Source organism: Papaver somniferum, chromosome 4 (assembly GCF_003573695.1).
Source record: "Papaver somniferum cultivar HN1 chromosome 4, ASM357369v1, whole genome shotgun sequence".
NCBI lineage: Eukaryota > Viridiplantae > Streptophyta > Magnoliopsida > Ranunculales > Papaveraceae > Papaver > Papaver somniferum.
In genome coordinates this window covers 119,693,972-119,714,219 of record NC_039361.1, presented here as the reverse complement: position 1 = coordinate 119,714,219, position 20,248 = coordinate 119,693,972, and positions in this window count along the sequence as shown.

Below are 20,248 nucleotides of genomic sequence, written 5' to 3'. Positions count from 1 at the left end.
CTTTTCCAGTTCTAGCTCAATGGTTTAATGAATAATACACTCTAGAAAGTTAAATTAAACCCAAATGAGTTGCTCATGGTACAGGCTTGAAATATTATAATCTCTTCAACATGTTATAATAATTTAGTGAGGAGAAACGTACTGATCCATTCACTCTAAATTACATTCACTCATTTCTCTGTTTTTTACTTTTTTTTCTGTCGTTTTTGTGCTCTGATGAAATGAGTTTTCACCACTTGGCATTGATCGATGACCAAGTGTTGATTTGAACGGTTGATTACTGCACGAAGACAACAAATTTACGAAATGGATGTACCGGCAGGCGCATCGTGCATGCGTGCTATACTAGTTCCCATAAGAACAACATGAGTGACCTTACATTAATAAAAAGAAGTATAAATCATCGACATAAATTAATCTCAATGCCAGTTACGAACAAAGAGATAATTTAAACGATATGACTCAACATATGAAAATCTTACGGAGTTGATAATGCAGTAATTACACAAAAGTGTGACCATGGAGAGATCAATACTGCGGAAATTCTCATAGAGTTTATTCTACCTTTAGTCAGTAAATTCATAAAGACTTAATAGATTTAACTTTTGAGCATATATATGAGATATTGGTTCAATTCACAAAAAGTATAGGACACATATATCTCATACGAATTTGCAGCACATATATCCAATAAAAATTAAATACTGCAAGTTCATCTTCCAAAAACTCTATGATTTAAATAGATAACTTAAAAACATAAAAGATGAAAATCGTTGGAAATAGCTTATGTACTCACAATATATACCAAACCCTAGTTATCCTTCTCGAACATAAGAATAAATCCTCACAAGAAGTTTCCTAGTACTTAAAATCCTTAAAGAATTCTTTATCGTCTCTGAACTCTTCATCAACAACAGGCATCAAAAGTTATGGTTCGTGAATTGAGAGTTGACTCCTTCAAACCTTTTTGGATGTTGTTTGACAGGTGCTTCTTGTAGCTCAAGTGATTTTTGTTGAACAGCTTTAAGTCCCTTAATACTTTGAACACGTGTTGTGAATGTTTATTTCTTTAATTGTTCAAAGTTATTCCTTAATATCTAAAGGAAGAAAATTCCAGGATCGAAACATAAGTAAGTTAAGAATCTTTTAATTAAGGTTATTAATTTCATTTTGTATGGAAATACAAGAATTAGTAATGTGCATTTATTAATTAGATTTTCCGAGAGATTTCGATCATTATTTTTGGACAGAGCATTTCCAGGAATTATGGAAACCGAATTTGTGCTTTAATGAATATCTTGAGAATATTTTCGGTTTTGGAAATTCCTTGGTGTCCAAACTTCCTTGTCTATAAATACTTGAAGTTTGCCTTTCTAGCAAACTAATCCTTCGTAACAACAGACTTCCTCTTTGTTGTTGTTACTGGTGTAGCCTCCTATTCGAAGAGGAGAGTAACCTAATTAGGCGAAATCTCTAAAGGCCGCTCAGTTTAAAGTCTTCTTTGGGATTGAGAAGCTCTAGCGTGTACCGTTGGCGGGAAGCTAGATAATTGCGGTTTATCTTTTGTTTTCATTGATTTGAATGACTAACGGTGGTTGAAATCTGATTGCACCTAGTTTGTTTATGCTTGAGAATATATTCTTCTGATATAAGATTCACTCAAACTAGTTCAGAGTTTCGACAAGGATCTTTAGACTTAGTTCTAAAGACGATCTTGTGATAATCCGTTGTTAACAGACTCCGTTCTGTGCGTGATTGATCACAAGAGATTCAAGTGATTGTGTGCAGTTTATATTGAAGATCTAAGAAGATTTGAAGACGAAGAAGATATTGAAGATTTCTGATTTGTGAGTTCATAATCTTTGGCGAGCACAATACTTGTTTCGGTAAAAGAGGATCCAATTAATAATCGGTTTATCCTTGTGGTAGATTGGATTGATTAATTGAGTAGATCGACATCAACACAATTCTTTGGATTAAGAGTGTTGTTGGCTTAATCTTAAACGATTACTTCGGTAATTGAACATAAGATAGATCTAAGGACCTGACGAAGGAGTTTATGTTAAGATAAACGGAAGAGCCTTTGTCCAACTCATATCACTTGGTTGAATAGAGTTGATACCAAACAGATTTGTCATTCCTTTACTGTTTGGAATACGAAGCAAAGGAATTGATCCAAGTACGTGACTTATTTATAAGTTGGAGGCGTGGGAATACAGATGGAACTAGGTGAACTATAGGTTTAGTTGCTTGGTCTCAACTATACGAAGTTGGTGTAATTTTGTGTAGCGGCTTAATCCTGAGAGTATTCAATTCTGGACAACGTCTCGGGGTTTTTCTACATTTGCGGTTTCCTCGTTAACAAAATCTTGTTGTGTCATTTACTTTATATTTCCGCATTATAATTGTTTTATTATAATTAAAGTAAATTACACAAACGTTAATTCTTATTTACTTGATAAGTGAATCCTATTGTGTTTGGTTAAGTATGGACCTTTTTATCAAGTAACATACTTCGTTGTTGTATTAGCTCGATCTCATATCCATAAACGATCATACGAAGTGTGAACGGATTAGTTGTATTGTATCCACTCAGTCCATAGACAATCACTTTCGGAGAAAGGACTTATAGGTAGGAAAAGTTTTAGCTTGAGGTATATTTGGGTACCCTCGCCTTTTAAATTGGTATCAGAGCAGGCAAACACGAAAAGATCTAAAAATCTGTGTTTGGTGCGATCCAGCCTATAAGAATGAATCCAATGAGTGATTCAGTTAACGTAAGTCAAGATGATAAATCGGGTCTTGAAGATAACACCTTCTGTGAATCTACAGATCAGGATGATCTCTACAATGTAGACTCTGCAGACTGGCAAACTTTCCTTCAAAAGCAACTTGATGAGATCTCTGAAGATGGTGACTCAGAAATCGATCAAGATGTTGAAGATAATCTATCTGAATACTCCTCACTACTAGGAGCTGTCTCCACAAAAAGACTGTCTTCCTCAGATGTGATTGGACTTCTTGCTTCTCTCACCAGAGAAAACAGGAGATTGAGTAAAGTTTTTTCTGGCTTCTTCTATGGATATCAGAGTTTCAGATATCTTCTTAAAGACTACAAAGAAAGTCTTCATTCGAAAACCCTTGAGTTTGAGAACCTCAACAGGAAACATTACTTGTTGAATAAAAAACTTATAAAGAAATAAGCCTTGATTAATTCTCAACATTCAACGAGCAACGAACCGCTTGAGTCTGACTCCTCGAAGAAAAATCCACTTGAGGATCAACTAACCAATGCTCTTGAAAAAATCAAGGTGCTAGAAGAAGAGGTTGTAAGGCTGAGAAGACTTAATGATAGCACAATTAACTTATCTTCCATGTTAGATGCAGGGAGGTGTCATGGCGACAAACGAGGATTATGATATGATGGGATTGATACTTCGTCGATCAACAAAGAAGTGAAATTCGTAAAGGCTGTTTGTCCGTCTACCTCTGAAGATCCACCGGTATAAGTGTACTTGCATGATTCGCCCAAGTGCTCAAGTGAGATTCCAACAGAAAAAATCTCTGAATGCAAACAGAGGAAGATTCCAACTAAGGAGCAGTATCATGACCGATAGTCACATAAAGGTAAATCGAAAAACTATACACCTTTCAATAAACATTGCTTTTATTGTAGGGAAAAAAGTCATATACAAAGGGAGTGCAAGACTCGAAAGATACAGAACGCTCTATCATTTGTCTCAAAAGAGTTGGATAACTTCACTTCTAAAAACCTCTCAGATCATTATTGTCCAGTGAGACAACCGAATATTTACATGAATCCAAAATCATATCCAAAAAGAAAAAATCCTAAAAGGAGAAATAATGTAAAAGGTAATACCTTTTTTCAATAAGGATATGAGATCTGATATTTCAAGGTGGAAAGATGCGATGTCTCTAGAAATGAAGAATCTTCATTCAAAGACTACCTACAAATTGATACCAAAATATGAGAAGGTATCAAAAAGAAAGTAATCTAGAACAAAGTCTAAGAAAGACAATCCTGTTATAATCTTAGACAAAGATGACTATAAAAGTCTAGTAGTTAGACTCAAACAGGATCTAGAGATATCCAGTGATATCAATGTGAAAACATCTTTTGATGATTTACTACAAAGTAGAAAAACAAGAAAGGGGTCAAACAGGATTCTAGAACCTCTTAAACCATAGTAATTGTTTCCTCACTTCTGTAAGGAAAGAGTTGTTTTTCGGAATTGGTTAGAAAAACCTTTCCTTTTTAGTTTAAATAGGGACTATAAATAAGTCCGATTGTCTATGATTCCTTGACATAAGAAGTTTCGGAAATAATTAGCTCATGCATTACCTTGCCTCGTTCAAAAATTCTTTACATGATTCCTTTCATGGTAGAAGGAAAAGAACGGTATGATGTTGTCTGTGATTATTGTGTGGAAAAGATTGAAAGGACTCTTGAGTCTAGCTGCACATATTCTGAAAAAAGAATTTATGGAATATGTTCCGATTATTGCTCCTTTCCTATCAAGACAACTCTCTCAACAATTATTGCTCAAAATTTGTTTGAGGTAACAATGGAACTCATTGGAAGAAGAGATCTTCTCAAGGATGATCTTATTTATACTAAGATGAGTATCGCTGGATACAAATAATCTATTGCAAAATATAGATGGCCTAAAGACCTTGGAGAATTTAAAAGAAATTTAGAATATTAGAAAGAGGAAGAAACCAAAATTAAGATTCTTCTAAAGGAATTTTGCAGTAAGGCATGCAAAGCAAAGATAAGATTAAATACTTATTTGAAACTAGGCTACTTTATGTAAAGTCTACTATGAATAAAACTATTATGAATAAAATTATTTGATTGGTAATTTTTCTTGTGATAGTTTTGGGTTTACATAGCATGTGCTTGAATGCTTTTATCTTATTGCTATGTATGTTTATGTGATGTTTGATTTCGGTTTTACTACCTTAATATTCGATCTCATATATTGTGAACCCTTGTGGTTTGGGTGACTTTTTGGTATAGAAGGATTAAGTTCTAGCCCATGTTGGTAGGCTTTACAAAAGAATCATGAGGGGTTCTGGTAGAAACTATGTGAAAAAGTCACAATATGTTGAATCATTTTGGTTTAGCATAAAAGCATATGCGAGGAACCGATCCTAGTACCTAGTCAACCGAATTTTGGAAAGCTAGTGTGACTATGCACAATACTCACATGGAGGTAGAACCGAAACCTATTTTGGTAGAACTGTTAAACCCATGATTGTGATTGAATGTCTATTTGATCAATCACATAGTTCTTGAAAGTCAGATGAACGAATTCTAAACTTGTTTAGAAGTGTGGCAAATCGGTTTCAAGGTTGTAAGTGTGAAAGAGAACTTACAAAGTAAGGATGTCGACATACTTTGAACACGTGCTGTGAATGTTTATTTCTTTAATTGTTCAAAGTTATTCCTTAATAGCTAAGGGAAGAGAATCCTATGATCGAAACATAATTAAGTTAAGAATATTTTAATTAAGGTTATTAATTTCATTTTGTAGGGAAATATAAGAATTAGTAATGTGCATTTACTAATTAGATTTTCCGAGAGATTTCGATCATTATTTTTGGATAGAGCATCTCCAGGAATTATGAAAACCGAATTTGTGCTTTAATGAATATCTTGATAATATTTTCGTTTTTGGAAATTCCTTGGTGTCCAAACTTGCTTGTCTATAAATACTTGAAGTTTGCCTTTCTAGTAAACTAATCCTTCGTAACAACAGGCTTCCTCTTTTGTTGTTGTTACTGGTGTAGCCGCTTATTCGGGGAGGAGAGTAACCTAATTAGGCGAAATCTCTTACGGCCGCTCAGTTTAAAGTCTTCTTTGGGATTGAGAAGCTCTAGCATGTACCGTTGGTGAGAAACTAGATAATTGCGGTTTATCTTTTGTTTTCGATTGATTTGATTGACTAACAGTGGATGAAATCTGATTGCACCTAGTTTGTTTATGCTTGAGAATCTTTTGTTCTGATATAAGATTCACTCAAACTAGTTCAGAGTTTCGACAGGGATCTTTACATTGTTGTTAGTTCTAAAGATGATCTTGTGATAATCCATTGTTAACAGACTCCGTTCTGTGCGTGATTGTGAAAAAGCGGGAGTCTAACAACACCACCCAATATTTCGCTTAGCAATCTGTATGGACAAACTCGAATATACTTTTAAGAAAATCAACAAGACTCAATCAATTAAAAGTATATCAACGAGTTAATATCTCTCTTCTTGATTTGATTTACTCAAGCAAGAATTGCGAGTTCTAATCAAATACAAGGAATAACTTGGATGGCACCAAAGACCAATATCCAAGGATCAATCAACAACCAAAGGTCGGATTTCCAATTGATTGATTCAAACGCACAACCTGTATTATTTCAATTATATAAATAAATATAATGTGGAAATAGAAATAACATAGATACCAGAAATTTTGTTAACGAGGAAACCGCAAATGCCGAAATACTCCGGGACCTAGTCCAGATTGAACACACACTGTATTAAGCCGCTACAGACACGAGCATACTCCAAGCTAACTTCGTACTGGACTGTAGTTGAACCCCAATCAGTCTCCCACTGATTAAAGGTATAGTTGTACTCCCTACGCCTCTGATCCTAGCAGGATACTGTGCACTTGATTCCCTTATATGATCTCACCCACAACTAAGAGTTGCTACGACCCAAAATTGCAGGCTTTGACAATAAATTTTTTTGTCTTACACAGACAAGTCTATCAAAGGATCAATCTATCTCCCCTTATATAGTCTTTCAAATCAGGGTTTGCAATTAAGTTACCTTGGTAACAAAGCAATCAATATCCACTGTTAGATGAAAACCTGATTTAGATTCAAGCTATTATTTCTCAACCGTTAGAACGAAAACTTAGCTTCTTATACACAAATGAAATGCACGCTTCTAGGTTTGTTAACCGTACCCAAACGTGTACATTTTTTGGTTCAACAATATTTAACCAAAAGGTTAGTCATATGAGTATTTTATACCAACCATATTCTTCTTCACCATACTAGTTCAAATGAACTACTTAGAGAGTTGTTAAATTGCAAGGAAATCTTATGTACTACACAAGACACAATTGAAGCAAAGATGATTTGATTCACTCGAATCGGTTCATGACTTTATAGCCACTGTTTGAAAATTGTATTCCTTAGTCATTATAAGTTTATGTTCAGAAATCAACTTCATATATATAACCTTCTTAAGTTCGCACACTAGGTTCGCGAACTTAAGCAACTAGACGGAGTTTACAAACTCCAGCATAAAATCTCGGCAAAGACTTTCCGCCGGTTCGTAGACTGGGTTCGAAGACTGGTACTCACGCAACAAGTTTGTCAACTCCAGCAGAATTTCTCGGGATGAGAAGTTCAGCAGTTCGTGGAATTGGCAACAAGCCATTCTTCCGGTTTCTCTTGATCAACAAAGTTCGCAAACTTTGGTTCAAGGGATAGGACTTATGCACATATGTGTTTCCACAACAATACTTATGTCCATCATTGGTTATGTAATCTAAACTCTCATTCCAACCATTGAAACATTCTTAGAGGACATTATATAGTTGTTACACCATTTCTCGTCAAAGCAATTTTCAAAGTGATTGAAACATATCATGACTTTCGTCACTAGGTAAAGATAAACATGGTCGAAGCGAAATGCTTAGCAACAAATATTTTGAGATATAGATAGGCGAGGTATACTCGGCTCGAAATACCAAATGCGTATAATCAAAGTCTATATATAGCATATGACTTTTTGTCTCAAGAAGTAAGAGATAGAGTAGATAGACCTTTGAGTGACAGATAAGTTCAAGTCTTCACATACATTTTTGTCGAGAAGTTCCACTGGTTCCTTGAGTAGTTTTTCTTCTTGTATGATGAATCCCCATGAAGTCCTTGAGCTTAACTACACTTTCTATCCTAGTCCGAGACTTAGCTATAGTAGACTAGAAATCAAGACTTATAGTTTTTATCACTAACATTGACAAACATGCCTGAGTTATCAACGCATGCGAGTTCGACCGAGCAATGCTCTAACAATCTCCCCCTTTGTCAATTTTAGTGACAAAACTATCAATACATATGGAATATAAAAAAGATAAAGAAAGTTTAGTAGCTCCTATTCCATATGTCTAATCTTCAACATTCCTCGAAATCTTCATCACTTCCAAGTACTCCAATGATCCCAAATGTTATAAGTTTAGCATCACCGTTGTTGAAGATCCATAGCTATAACAATGAGAAAGCATCGGTCTCGATCATTGTTATACAATGTCATAGTATTATTACACAATGTCAAAGTCCAATTGTATCACAACTTCAACAATAATACTATGGTGATATGTATCACTCTCCCTTAGATGACTAGGAACCACTCAGACAAACTTCAAGGTTTTGGCCCGTATTGTGGTTGTGATTCTTCTTATCACCTTCAACAGGTTTGTATGTCATTTCAAAAGAGTCTGAATGTTGCAAGTAATCTTTGTAAGAAAACTAAACAACTTTTTGATACTCTGAAAGGACATACAAAACCATCAGGAAACTCTAAACAGATAAGTACTAATAGTATGGGTTCCTTTGCTTTAAGATATACTTCTCCTTTTCAATGGTTTCTTGATAGTGGTTGTAGTAGACATATGACAGGTGATCTTACATGGTTTGTTTCGTCTATTGACTATGAAGGAGGTCCTGTAACATTTGGAGATAGGAGTTGTTGCTACATCAGCAAGAAGGGAACGATCAAATTGCCCGGTGTTCTAGAAATCCATGATGTAGTATACGAAAAAGGTATGACTGCTAATCTTCTTTCTATTAGTCAAATTTGTGACAAAGGCCATCGAGTTGTCTTTAATGCAAATGGATGTGACATTGTAGATAAAACTGGGAAAGTAATTTTTCAAAGAACTCATGGTAAAAACAATTGTTATCTTCTTGATACTCAGTTTAGCAATCACTGCAATTTGACTAAGGTGGAATCTACGCATCTTTGGCATGAGCATTTTGGTCACATCAATTATCATCTTCTAACTAAGATCATTAACAAAGAAATTATTAGAGGCATTCCCAAAATCAATGCAAAGATTGAAGGTGTGTGCGGTGCTTGTCAAAAGGGTAAGCAAACGATAGTTCACCACAAATCATCTCGAGATATTATCACTAAAGCTCCACTTGATTTAATTCATATGGATCTCTTCAGACCAATTCAACAACCCACCGTTGTTGGTAAGAAGTATGCTTTAGTTATGGTAGATGATTACACCAGATTCACTTGGGTTGTATTTCTATCTCATAAGAATGAAACTCTTGGTGAATTCAAGATTATTGTTAAAAGGATCCAGAATGAACAAAGTCGCAAACAAAATAAAATTAGAAGCGATCGTGGAACTGAATTCAAAGACACCAAAGTATTTGAATTCTGTGACGAACTGGGGATCATTCAACAATAGTCACCACCCATCACTCCTCAAGCTAATGGAGTTGCTGAAATAAAGAATAGGAATATTCAGGAAATGGCCAGGGTAATGCTCCATAACAAAAACTTACCATTAAGGTTTTGGGGAGAAGCTGTTTTTACAGCATGTTACTTGATCAACCGTGTGTATTTACGGTCTAAAACCCTTAACACTCCTTATGAGTTGTGGTACGGAAGGAACCCCAACCTACACTATCTCAGGGTGTTTGGAAGTAAGTGCTATATTATGAAAGATCGAGAACAGAAAGGGAAATTCGACACCAAAAGTGATGAAGGTATCTTTCTTGGCTATGCTTCTGATAGTCGTGGTTTTCGAGTGTTTAACCTCAGAACACCAGTCATGATGGAATCTGCTAATGTTATCATCGATGACATTAGTAACTTTTGTCGTGATAATCCTCCTGCTGAATTTCCTCCTGCTGAATTTCCTCCAACCGAGACAATTGAGAAAGTCAAAGAAATTCCAGAATCAGTTGAAGTTATCCCAGCGGTTACTGATCCTGACATTTTTTAGTGACAAGGAGAAGAGCACTGATCAAGCCATTCATGACGAACAAGAATGTGTCCCTCCACGACATCTCTGGGTTCAAAGGAATCATGATCCAAACAGTATTATTGGAGGAAGAGATTCTACAGCCAAAACAAGAGGACAACTTCAAAATATGTGCAATTTTGGTTGTTATCTTTCACAAGTAGAACCAAGGAATATTGATGAAGCTCTAAACGATCCCTTTTGGGTGAATGCAATGCATGAAGAGTTAAATCAGTTTCAAAGACAAGATGTGTGGGAACTTGTACCTTGTACCTTGTACCTTCAATATCAATATTGTTGGTACCAAATGGATATTCAAGAATAAGTCTGATGAATTTGGCACGATTTTCGAAAAGAAGGCTAGACTTGTCGCTCAAGGATATTCACAGATTGAAGGGATTGACTTTGACGAGACCTTTGCTCCTGTGGCACGCCTCGAGTCCATTCGTCTTTTGTTAGCTCATGCTTGTTTTCTTAAGGTTAAGCTGTTTAAAATGGATATAAAATCCGCGTTCCTGAACGGAATTTTAAAGGAGGAAGTCTATGTCGCTTAACCTAAGGGGTTTGAAAATCCTGATTTCCCAGATCATGTGCTAAAGCTCAAAAAGGCATTGTATGGGTTGAAACAAGCACCTAGATCCTGGTTTGAAAAACTTACCACTTCTCTTATTAGAAAAGGTTTTTCAAAAGGAGAAGCTGATAAAACTTTGTTTACCAAATGGAGTGGGAAAGATATGGTTATTGCTCAAATCTATATAGATGATATTATCTATGGATCAACTTCTGAAAAATTTACAAAGGACTTCCAAGTCCCTCTTGCTAAAGAATTTGAAATGAGCAATGTTGGTGAATTAAAATTCTTCCTAGGATTACAAAATCAAAAACATAAGGATTGAATTTACTTATCCCAATAGAAGTATGCTCGAAACCTTGTGACAAGGTTCGGTCTGGATAAATCTTCCCCAAAATTAACACCTATGCCCACTACTGGTAAACTACATAGAGATAAGAAAGGAGCAAAAGTGGATCAAAAGTTGTATCGATCTATTATTGGTAGCCTTTTGTATCTTACAGCTACTAGACCTGATATTTCTTTCAATGTTGGTTGTTGTGCCAGGTTTCAGGAAAATCCAAAGGAATCTCATCTGGCAGCTGCAAAAAGGATCATTCGATATATTAATCACACTGCTGGGTATGGTTTATCTTACACTTTTGATACTAACACTGATCTATCTGCTTATTCAGATGCTGATTGGGCAGGATGTGTAGAAGACAGAAAAAGTACATCAGGGGGTTTCCACTATGCAGGACTGAATCTTGTAGCTTGGCATAGCAAAAAGCAAAATTCTCAATCCCTGTCTACATGTGAGGCAGAATATATTGCTGCTGGATCATGTTGTACTCAACTCCTATGGATGAAACAAATGCTAGCTGATTATGGAGTTGATACTGGAATAATGAAGATCTTTTATGATAACTCTAGTGCGATTCGGATCACTGAGAATCCCGTTGAGCACTCAAGAACAAAGCAAATTGATATAAGGTACCATTTTATTCGCGATCTATATGAAAATGGTATCATAAGTATGGAATTTGTGCCTTCTGAACAACAATTGGATGATATTCTTACCAAACCATTAGACACTGCTACGTTTCAACACTTGCGGCAGTCTATTGGTGTTGTTTTGGTTCATTAAAACGTCTCTATAACTCTTGTCCCTATGCTAATATCTATCTTTTGGGAAATTGAATTTGAAACTCCATTAGTTTTACTCCTGATCAGTTTCTTTAGGGTTGTTTTTATCTTGTTAATGTCATTTTTTTCTTCAAAATCCTTCTTTTCTTTTGAAATTAAGGTCGCTCTTGTTATTCCCTTGGGAATGACAAAAAATGGGGAGAGTTCTTTTGAACTTGTGCTTAATGGTCATATCTTGAGGAGTGTGCGGCTGTGGAATTTTAAAGGGGGTTATCTTTTATCTTTTAAACTCCTTGATGAATGCTATTAGCTTCGGCTATATGATTGCATCTAAATTAGATGGTATGCATTTTTTCTTTTAGTCATGAAATGTCTCTTACGGAAATTTCATTATGATCCCGCTTTTGTACCTTTGCCAATTCTATTGACAAAAGGGGGAGAATTAATATGTAGTTCACACTACAAATACATATGGTTTTCGGAGTATTGACTAAGGGGGAGTGGTTTCTATGTGAGATGGAGTATTGACTAAGGGGGAGTTATATATATCACCATAGTATTATTGTCGAAGTTGTGATACAATTGGACTTTGACACTGTGTAATAATACGATGATACTGTATAACAATGATCAAGACCGATGCTTTCTCATTGTTATAGCTACGGATCTTCAACAACGGTGATGCTAGACTTACAACCTTTGGGATCATTGGAGTACTTGGAAGTGACGAAGATTTCGAGGAATGTTAAAGATTGGACATGTGGAATAGGAGCTACTAAAGTTTCTTTATCTTTTTTGTATTCCATATGTATTGATAGTTTTGTCACTAAAATTGACAAAGGGGGAGATTGTTAGAGCATTGCTCGGTCGAACTCGCATGTGTTTCTATCTCAAGCATGTTTGTCAATGTTAGTGATCAAAACTATAAGTCTTGATTTCTAGTCTACTATAGCTAAGTCTCGGACTAGGATAGAAAGTGTAGTTAAGCTCAAGGACTTCATGGGGATTCATCATACAAGAAGAAAAACTACTCAAGGAACCAGTGGAACTTCTCGACAAAAATGTATGTGAAGACTTGAACTTATCTGTCACTCAAAAGTCTATCTAATCTATCTCATACTTCTCGAGACAAAAAGTCGTATGCTATATATAGACTTTGATTATACGCATTTGGTATTTCGAGCCGAGTACACCTCGCCTATCTATATCTCGAAATATGTGTTGCTAAGCATTTCGCTTCGACCATGTTTATCTTTACCTAGTGACGAAAGTCATGATATGTTTCAATCACTTTGAAAATTGCTTTGACGAGAAATGGTGTAACAACTATATAATGTCCTCTAAGAATGTTCCAATGGTTGGAATGAGATTTTAGATTACATAACCAATGATGGACATAAGTATTGTTGTGGAAACACATATGTGCATAAGTCCTATCCCTTGAACCAAAGTTTGTGAACTTTGTTGATCAAGAGAAACCGGAAGAATGGCTTCTTGCCAAGTCCGCGAACTGCTGAACTTCTCATCCCGAGAAATTCTGCTGGAGTTGACAAACTTGTTGCGTGAGTACCAGTCTTCGAACCCAGACTACGAACCGGCGGAAAGTCTTTGCCGAGATTTTATGCTGGAGTTTGTAAACTCTGTCTAGTTGCTTAAGTTCGCGAACCTAGTGTGCGAACTTAAGAAGGTTATATATCTGAAGATGATTTCTAAACTTAAACTTATAAATACTAAGGAATGCAAATTTCAAACCGTGGCTATAAAGTTCATGAACCGATTCAAGTGAATCAAATCATCTTTGCTTCAATTGTGTCTTGTGTAATACATAAGATTTCCTTGCAATTGAACAACTCTCTAACTAGTTCATTTGAGTCACTTGAACTAGTTATGGTGAAGAAGAATATGGTTGGTATGAAATTCTCATATGCTACCTTTTGGTTAACTATTGTTGAACCAACAATGTACACGTTTTGGTACGGTTAACAAACCTAGAAACGTACATTTCATTTGTGTATAACAAGCTAAGTTTTCGATCTAACGGTTGAGAAATATTATCTTGAATCTAAATCAGGTTTTCATCTAACGGTTGAGAAATATTAGCTTGAATCTAAATCAGGTTTTCATCTAACGGTGGATATTGTTTGCTTTGTGACCAAGGCGAAACCCTGATTTGAAAGACTATATAAGGGGACATCTAGCAAATCTGCAAAACTAATCCCCACACATCAAGTGTGATACTAGTTTGCGTGCTAGAGTCGTTTCTCCTTTAACCTTTGGTTTTCTTCTTCTAAAATTATTTAACGACTTAACGACTTCATTGGGATTGTGAAGCCAGATCAATACTACTTTTATCGTAGTTGTGTGATCTGATATTCCATCTTCTATCGTACGAGTACAATCAGATTGATTGGCTTGAGATTAATATCTCCGATAGGCAAGATATAAAAAGTAGTCACAAACATCTTCGTCTCATTGTTTGTGATTCCGCAACATCTTGTTTCGCTACCATACGATTAAGATTATTGTGAGGTGATTGATTTATCTAGGCTATTCTTCGGGAATATAAAACCGTATTATCAATTGGTTCCTATTCACCGTGATTATTATCAAAAGACGGAACAAAAACTTGATCGACTTTTCCGTGGGAAACAAATTGATCCTTTGATCGACTTTTTTGTGTGAGACAGATTTGTTTATTGTCAAAGCCTGCGATTTTGGGTCGTAGCAACTCTTAGTTGTGGGTGAGATCAGCTAAGGGAATCAAGTGCGCAGTATCCTACTGGGATCAGAGGCGTAGGGAGTACAACTGTACCTTGGATCAATGGGAGACTGATTTGGGTTCAACTACAATCCAGTCCGTAGTTAGCTTGGAGTGGGCTGGTGTCTGTAGCGGCTTAATACAATGTGTGTTCAATCTGGACTAGTCCCGCGGTTTTTCTGCATTTGCGGTTTCCTAGTTAACAAAATTTCTGGTGTCAGTGTTATTTCTATTTTCGCATTATATTTGTTTATATAATTGAAATAATACAGGTTGTGCGTTTGAATCAATTGGAAATCCGACCTTTGGTTGTTGATTGATATTGATTGATCCTTGGATATTGGTCTTTGGTACCATCCAAGTTATTCCTTGTATTTGATTAGAACTCGCAGTTCTTGCTTGAGTAAATCAAATCAAGAAGAGAGATATAAACTCGTTGATATACTTTTATTTGATTGAGTCTTGTTGATTCTCTTAAAAGTATATTTGAGTTTGTCCATACAGATTGCTAAGCGAAATATTGGGTGGTGTTGTTAGACCCCCGCTTTTTCAATTGGCATCAGAGCAGGCAAACACGTTAAATACCTTATAAGTTTGTGTTTGCAGCGATCTGATTATGGACGAGTCTATCTCTAATAACGTACCAGTTCAAAAATTACCAGATGATTCTAAAAGCTTGGATTCACCTGAGAGAACTGTCACATCTAAGTCAATATTTACACATTCACTTGGTGTAAAAACTGTTGATTGGTAAACTCTCCTAGAAGAACAGTTGGATGAACTTTCTGATGAAGGTGATTCAAATATTGATAGAGATGTTGATGAGGAAGTCTCAGAGTATGTTAATATTTTGGATTCATGGAAAATGAAGAAGATTACAACTTCTCATGTCACACCTCTTATGACTCATCTCTGTCGAGAAAACAAGAAATTGAGAAGATGTTACGCAGGTGTTTATTTTTCGAATCGTTCTAACGAATCGATCCTCAAGGATTCTGAAAAAACCTACGTATGAAGTCACTTGAATGTGATAATCTTTATCAAAAGTACTTTTTGTTAGAAGAGAAACTTTCAGAATCTGAAGCAAGGTTTAACTCTCAACAAATTAGTTTTGATGACAGAGAAAGTGCTTGTCTCACTCGAGAAAAACGCCTTGAGGCTGATTTAGTTGCTTCTCTTGATAAAATCAAGATGTTGGAAGATGACTTGAAAAAGTTCAATACTAGTTCAAGAAAATTAACAACTATGCTAGGAGCAAGTAAAAATCATCGTGATACACGAGAATTGGGCTATAAGGGAATAGATGCTCCATATATTAACAAAAAGGTAAAATTTGTTAAGGCTAGTGATTTTTCTCAACAAAAGGTTTTCACTGATGGCAAAAGTGAAATACCTTCACCAGAAGTTAAAGTTCGAAAGAGCAAAATATATCAACTTCCCAAGTCAGCACACACGGATCGAGGTAAGAACATTACTTATGTTTGCCACTATTGCGGAAATAAAGGTCACCTGGAAAGGAGATGTCGTTTCCGTATAAGGAATGAGAAACTTCATGATGTTCTTGTTTGGGCATCACAAGCAGTTGTGAAACCAATATCATATGTTAAGACTAATCCTCTTAACGTAACAGGTTGTAACTGTCCAACCTTTGGGCAAAGGAATCAGTGCTGTGATAATCCTAAGTTTGCCTATAAACGTCATACGAATCCTTTTCACAATCGTAATGGTTATCAAAAGGATAACTTCGTAAATACGAAGAAAAGATCTGATGCTTCCAATTGGAGAAAGAATAACTTGCAAAAGAATAGTCAATCCAATTCTCTTCCGAGAATTCTAGAAGAGAGTAATGGGAAGAAGGTTCAGGTTGTTCCTAAACGCACTCATAAGTGGGTACTAAAGAAAGCCAATAATTCTTTGAGTGTGAAAAGGAATGATCTTCTAGAAAATTCCATGACTATGGAGATGTAAAGACCCTGAAGCTCGTCAACGCTATTAGACTAGTCAAGAGACGATTTAGCCGATAATGACCCAATTAGTTTAATACGAACGTTAATTCCTAGGAATTACTCTAACAGTAATCTAGAGATGAAACTATTACCGCTAGATAGTTCTTGAAGAGTTATGCGAGACTACTCGAACGTGTCATTCGAATACCGGACGAAGAAGAATTTATCAGATTACTGAGAAGGGAAAATTAGTCTTTTAACATTCTAACCGACCTCTCTTCCCTTATCATTTGTGGGAGTTACTTTAAAACTTGTCTTGGTCTTATCCCCAGACCGAGAAGATAAACTCGATCTGTTCCTTTTTCTTCTTCATTCTATTTTATTCTCAGCTTCTTCTTTCTGTTTCTTCGTATTCTTTCTTCCTCTCTTTCTCGGTTTTTTTCTTTTGTTGATTATCCGTGAGACTCAGTGAAGAAAATCAACTTGTGATGTTTGTGTAGATAATGAAGGTGATGATGTGATGGTGTTAATTCAAGCAGTTGATTCAGAGATACAAGAGACGGTAAATCAGAGAGAACCAAATTAGGGTTTTGATATTGAGTTCATGTTGAAATTGATAAGTGATTCGGGTTGTTGTTAGATAAATATTAAGAGGGTTGTTGTCTATTTGAAGTTATAGGGTTTATCTGATAAGGAATTGAAGGGTTAGAGTTGCTACAGAGGACGGAGAAATAAAAGAGGATTTAGTGAAGAACATGAAGATTACAGTTTTGAGATTTGGATTTGAGGGTGTTAAATGGAGTTGAGTTTGATGATTGGAGCTGTTGATGGAATTGGCATAATTTTGGTGTTTATCCAAGTACTAATGCAAACTCAGGGAAAGACAGAGATTAGGGTTTGTGGACTTGATAATTCTGGAATTGATTTGTGAAAGAAGAAAGAAGCAATTTCAGTTAGGGTTCTTAATAAAATGAGGACTTAGGGTTCATGGGTTTGAGTTGCAAGTCAGAAAATTTTGATTCACTGGATGTTGTTACTGGGGTAAGCTTTCAATTGCTTTAATTTTGATATACGAAGGGTGAATCATTGAATTGTTGAGTTTGTGTAATTGTTATTGAAAGTGTGCTATGAGATGGATATGGAATAGAATTGTGGATGAAACATATTTGTGTTGAATTACTGTGAACTAGAATGAATAGACAAAGTGCAAGGATGTGGGGGTTAGAGATGTTGTTGGTGCTGAGTTACTTGAGATGAATGTATGTGCTTATGAATTAGGAGAATGAGAAGAAGATGAGATGGGTATTGCTTTGTTAAAGGTAGTGAATTTGAATGGCAGGTGATGGGGTTAAGTGGTCGTTACAGAGAGACGGAATGAGTATTGCAGGATTTTTATTGGAGTCGAGTAATTGCGGGTAATGAGTTAGGTGTAGTTAAGCTGAGATGATGATAATGAAGTGGTAGAAATTGGAGATGAGATTGGTATTGCAGTTCTGGGTGTGCATAAAATGTATAATGGGATCTGGCAGATGTATTGATTGTTTGAATGTGCAGAAGTGGCACTGTTGTTAGTGTTTAGATTGTTGAGGTTGCAGGGGGTATAAGTATGAGTTGAGTTTGTATTGTGCAGAGTTGGTTTGTAGTTGGAGTGAACCTACAGTTTTAGTGGAGTTAAATCTCTCTTGTAGAAAGTTGACTAAAGTTGCAATTGCATGTAATCAAAGTTGTTGTTTGTAAATGAATTTCATTGTTATTCAGTATTTGAATTGTAGTATTATATTAAAATGAATGAATTAGTGTATTGAATAGATTGAAGGTGAACTATAGTTAAGAGTTTTAGTTGTGTGAGAACCTTTAGTTTGTCTGACTGAATTTATTCAGTCTGACTCAGTTATCTGACTGAGTTGAGTGAACCTTGTTAAACCTGAGTTGACTCACCGATTCGCTTTGACCGAGTTGACCATTTGGCAAGGACATTGACCTTTGACTAGATGTTGACTGTTAATTGACCCTTCAGCTGTTATTGACCGTTAGTTGACTCAGGTAGACTGGGCCTTAAGTTCATGGGCTTGTTTGGTGGACTTGGGCTTAGGTTTAGTTTTTCCTATTTTGATGTATTAGACCCTAATGATTTGATTTAGCATTTGATTCCTTTTACATAGTTGTAGATACTCATAAGACTTAGCTAATGGACTAAAATTACAACCTAATTGTATTAGAAAACTCTTAGTTATGTTAAAGATAGAGAATGAGATACCATAATGGGCTTAGAACCATTAGATAGTTCACTTAGCTTATAACTGGAACTTGTATAAATTATGTTATGAGCCTTGTGTGAGCCACTTTGGCTAGATTCTTAGAGTTTTTGTGTGATTAGCAGTTAGTCTATATTAACAACGATCGATTCAAAGGATGAACCAGTGGATCGTGGATCTCGAGGTAGGCGTGGCTTGTCATCAAAAGAGGTGGGAATACTTTTAACTCTTTTGAAACCATTGTTGTTTTTTTTGCAAAAGTTTATGTTTTACAAACTCATGTTTTATCTGTTTGTGCAATCCATGCGTTGTTCAGCTTGTATTATGAGTGTTATGTTGGTTCTTTGTAATCTTTCCATGGTTTGGAAAGGACTTGTAATGTTTTGTTGTCGTCATGAATTGTTATGGGAAACAAGAATTTCCACCTGTGGTATATAGGATACGCTCATTCACATTTATACCTAAAGCTTTTATGATATATTGGTCGGCAGTTTGCGAGTTCGGAATTGTCGACATCAATACTTACGATTAGGTGTGGATTTGCAAGTTCGGAATTGCACAACCGTAGTATACATTGTTTGAGGAAGGAGTTTGTCCATATACATGTTTGAGTATTACCAGTGACTTAGTCACTTTGTTGTTTGGGAAAATATGTATTGTTTTTCAATCTTGCTCTTGATTTCTTTAAAGTTGAATGTTATTCCTGCTGGGCACCCCTTCTAGGGATGATGTGTTCACCTTTTCCCACTTTCAGTTTCAGAGACAGATCAGAGTTGCGCAGCGAAAGCTCCGAGAAGTTGACTTCGTTAGTTGGTTATATTCTGATATGTTTATTATGTTGTATATTCTATTTGTAAACCAAATGACTATTGTATATGTATCATTTGAGAGGAGTTCTTGTATATATATTTCTGAGCGGGGTTAGTTTTGGGTTAAGTTTTTGTAGCAGATTTCTTAACTGAAAGTTTAAGTATTTGATTTAGATTCGTAGTGCCTCTTTATTTAGTTAACCTCTTGGATTAGTCAGCTGCTAGATTTGGGGCGCTACAACGTTGGTATCAGAGATCACTATTAGATCTTACATGGGAAAAGGTAGAATAGCCAGTGCTAGTTAGTGAAATAGATTAGTTTAAAACTGGGATGGGTTTGTGAGATAAATCTTAATCACTAAAATCTATCAATAATTAAAAGAATTGTTTGATTGATTGATTTGTTTGTTTGGTTATTTGTATTTGTAATGAAGTAAAAATTTTAGGGTACACTAATAACTTTAGCTAATAAAGATTAGAGAATAATTAGTCTAATAAGTATGAACACATACACAATTTAATATTAGAATAGTGAGGTTAACATTATTGATAAATCTTGTAAGTCACATAGGAGCTTATTGAATACCTTGACTCATATGTAAAATCAACAGTTTAAAATTACATAAACGTTAACAATATTGTTGGGACTTAATTATATTTTTCAAAATATTTAGAATAATAGTTCAACGATCAATGTTGATGATAAAATATTATA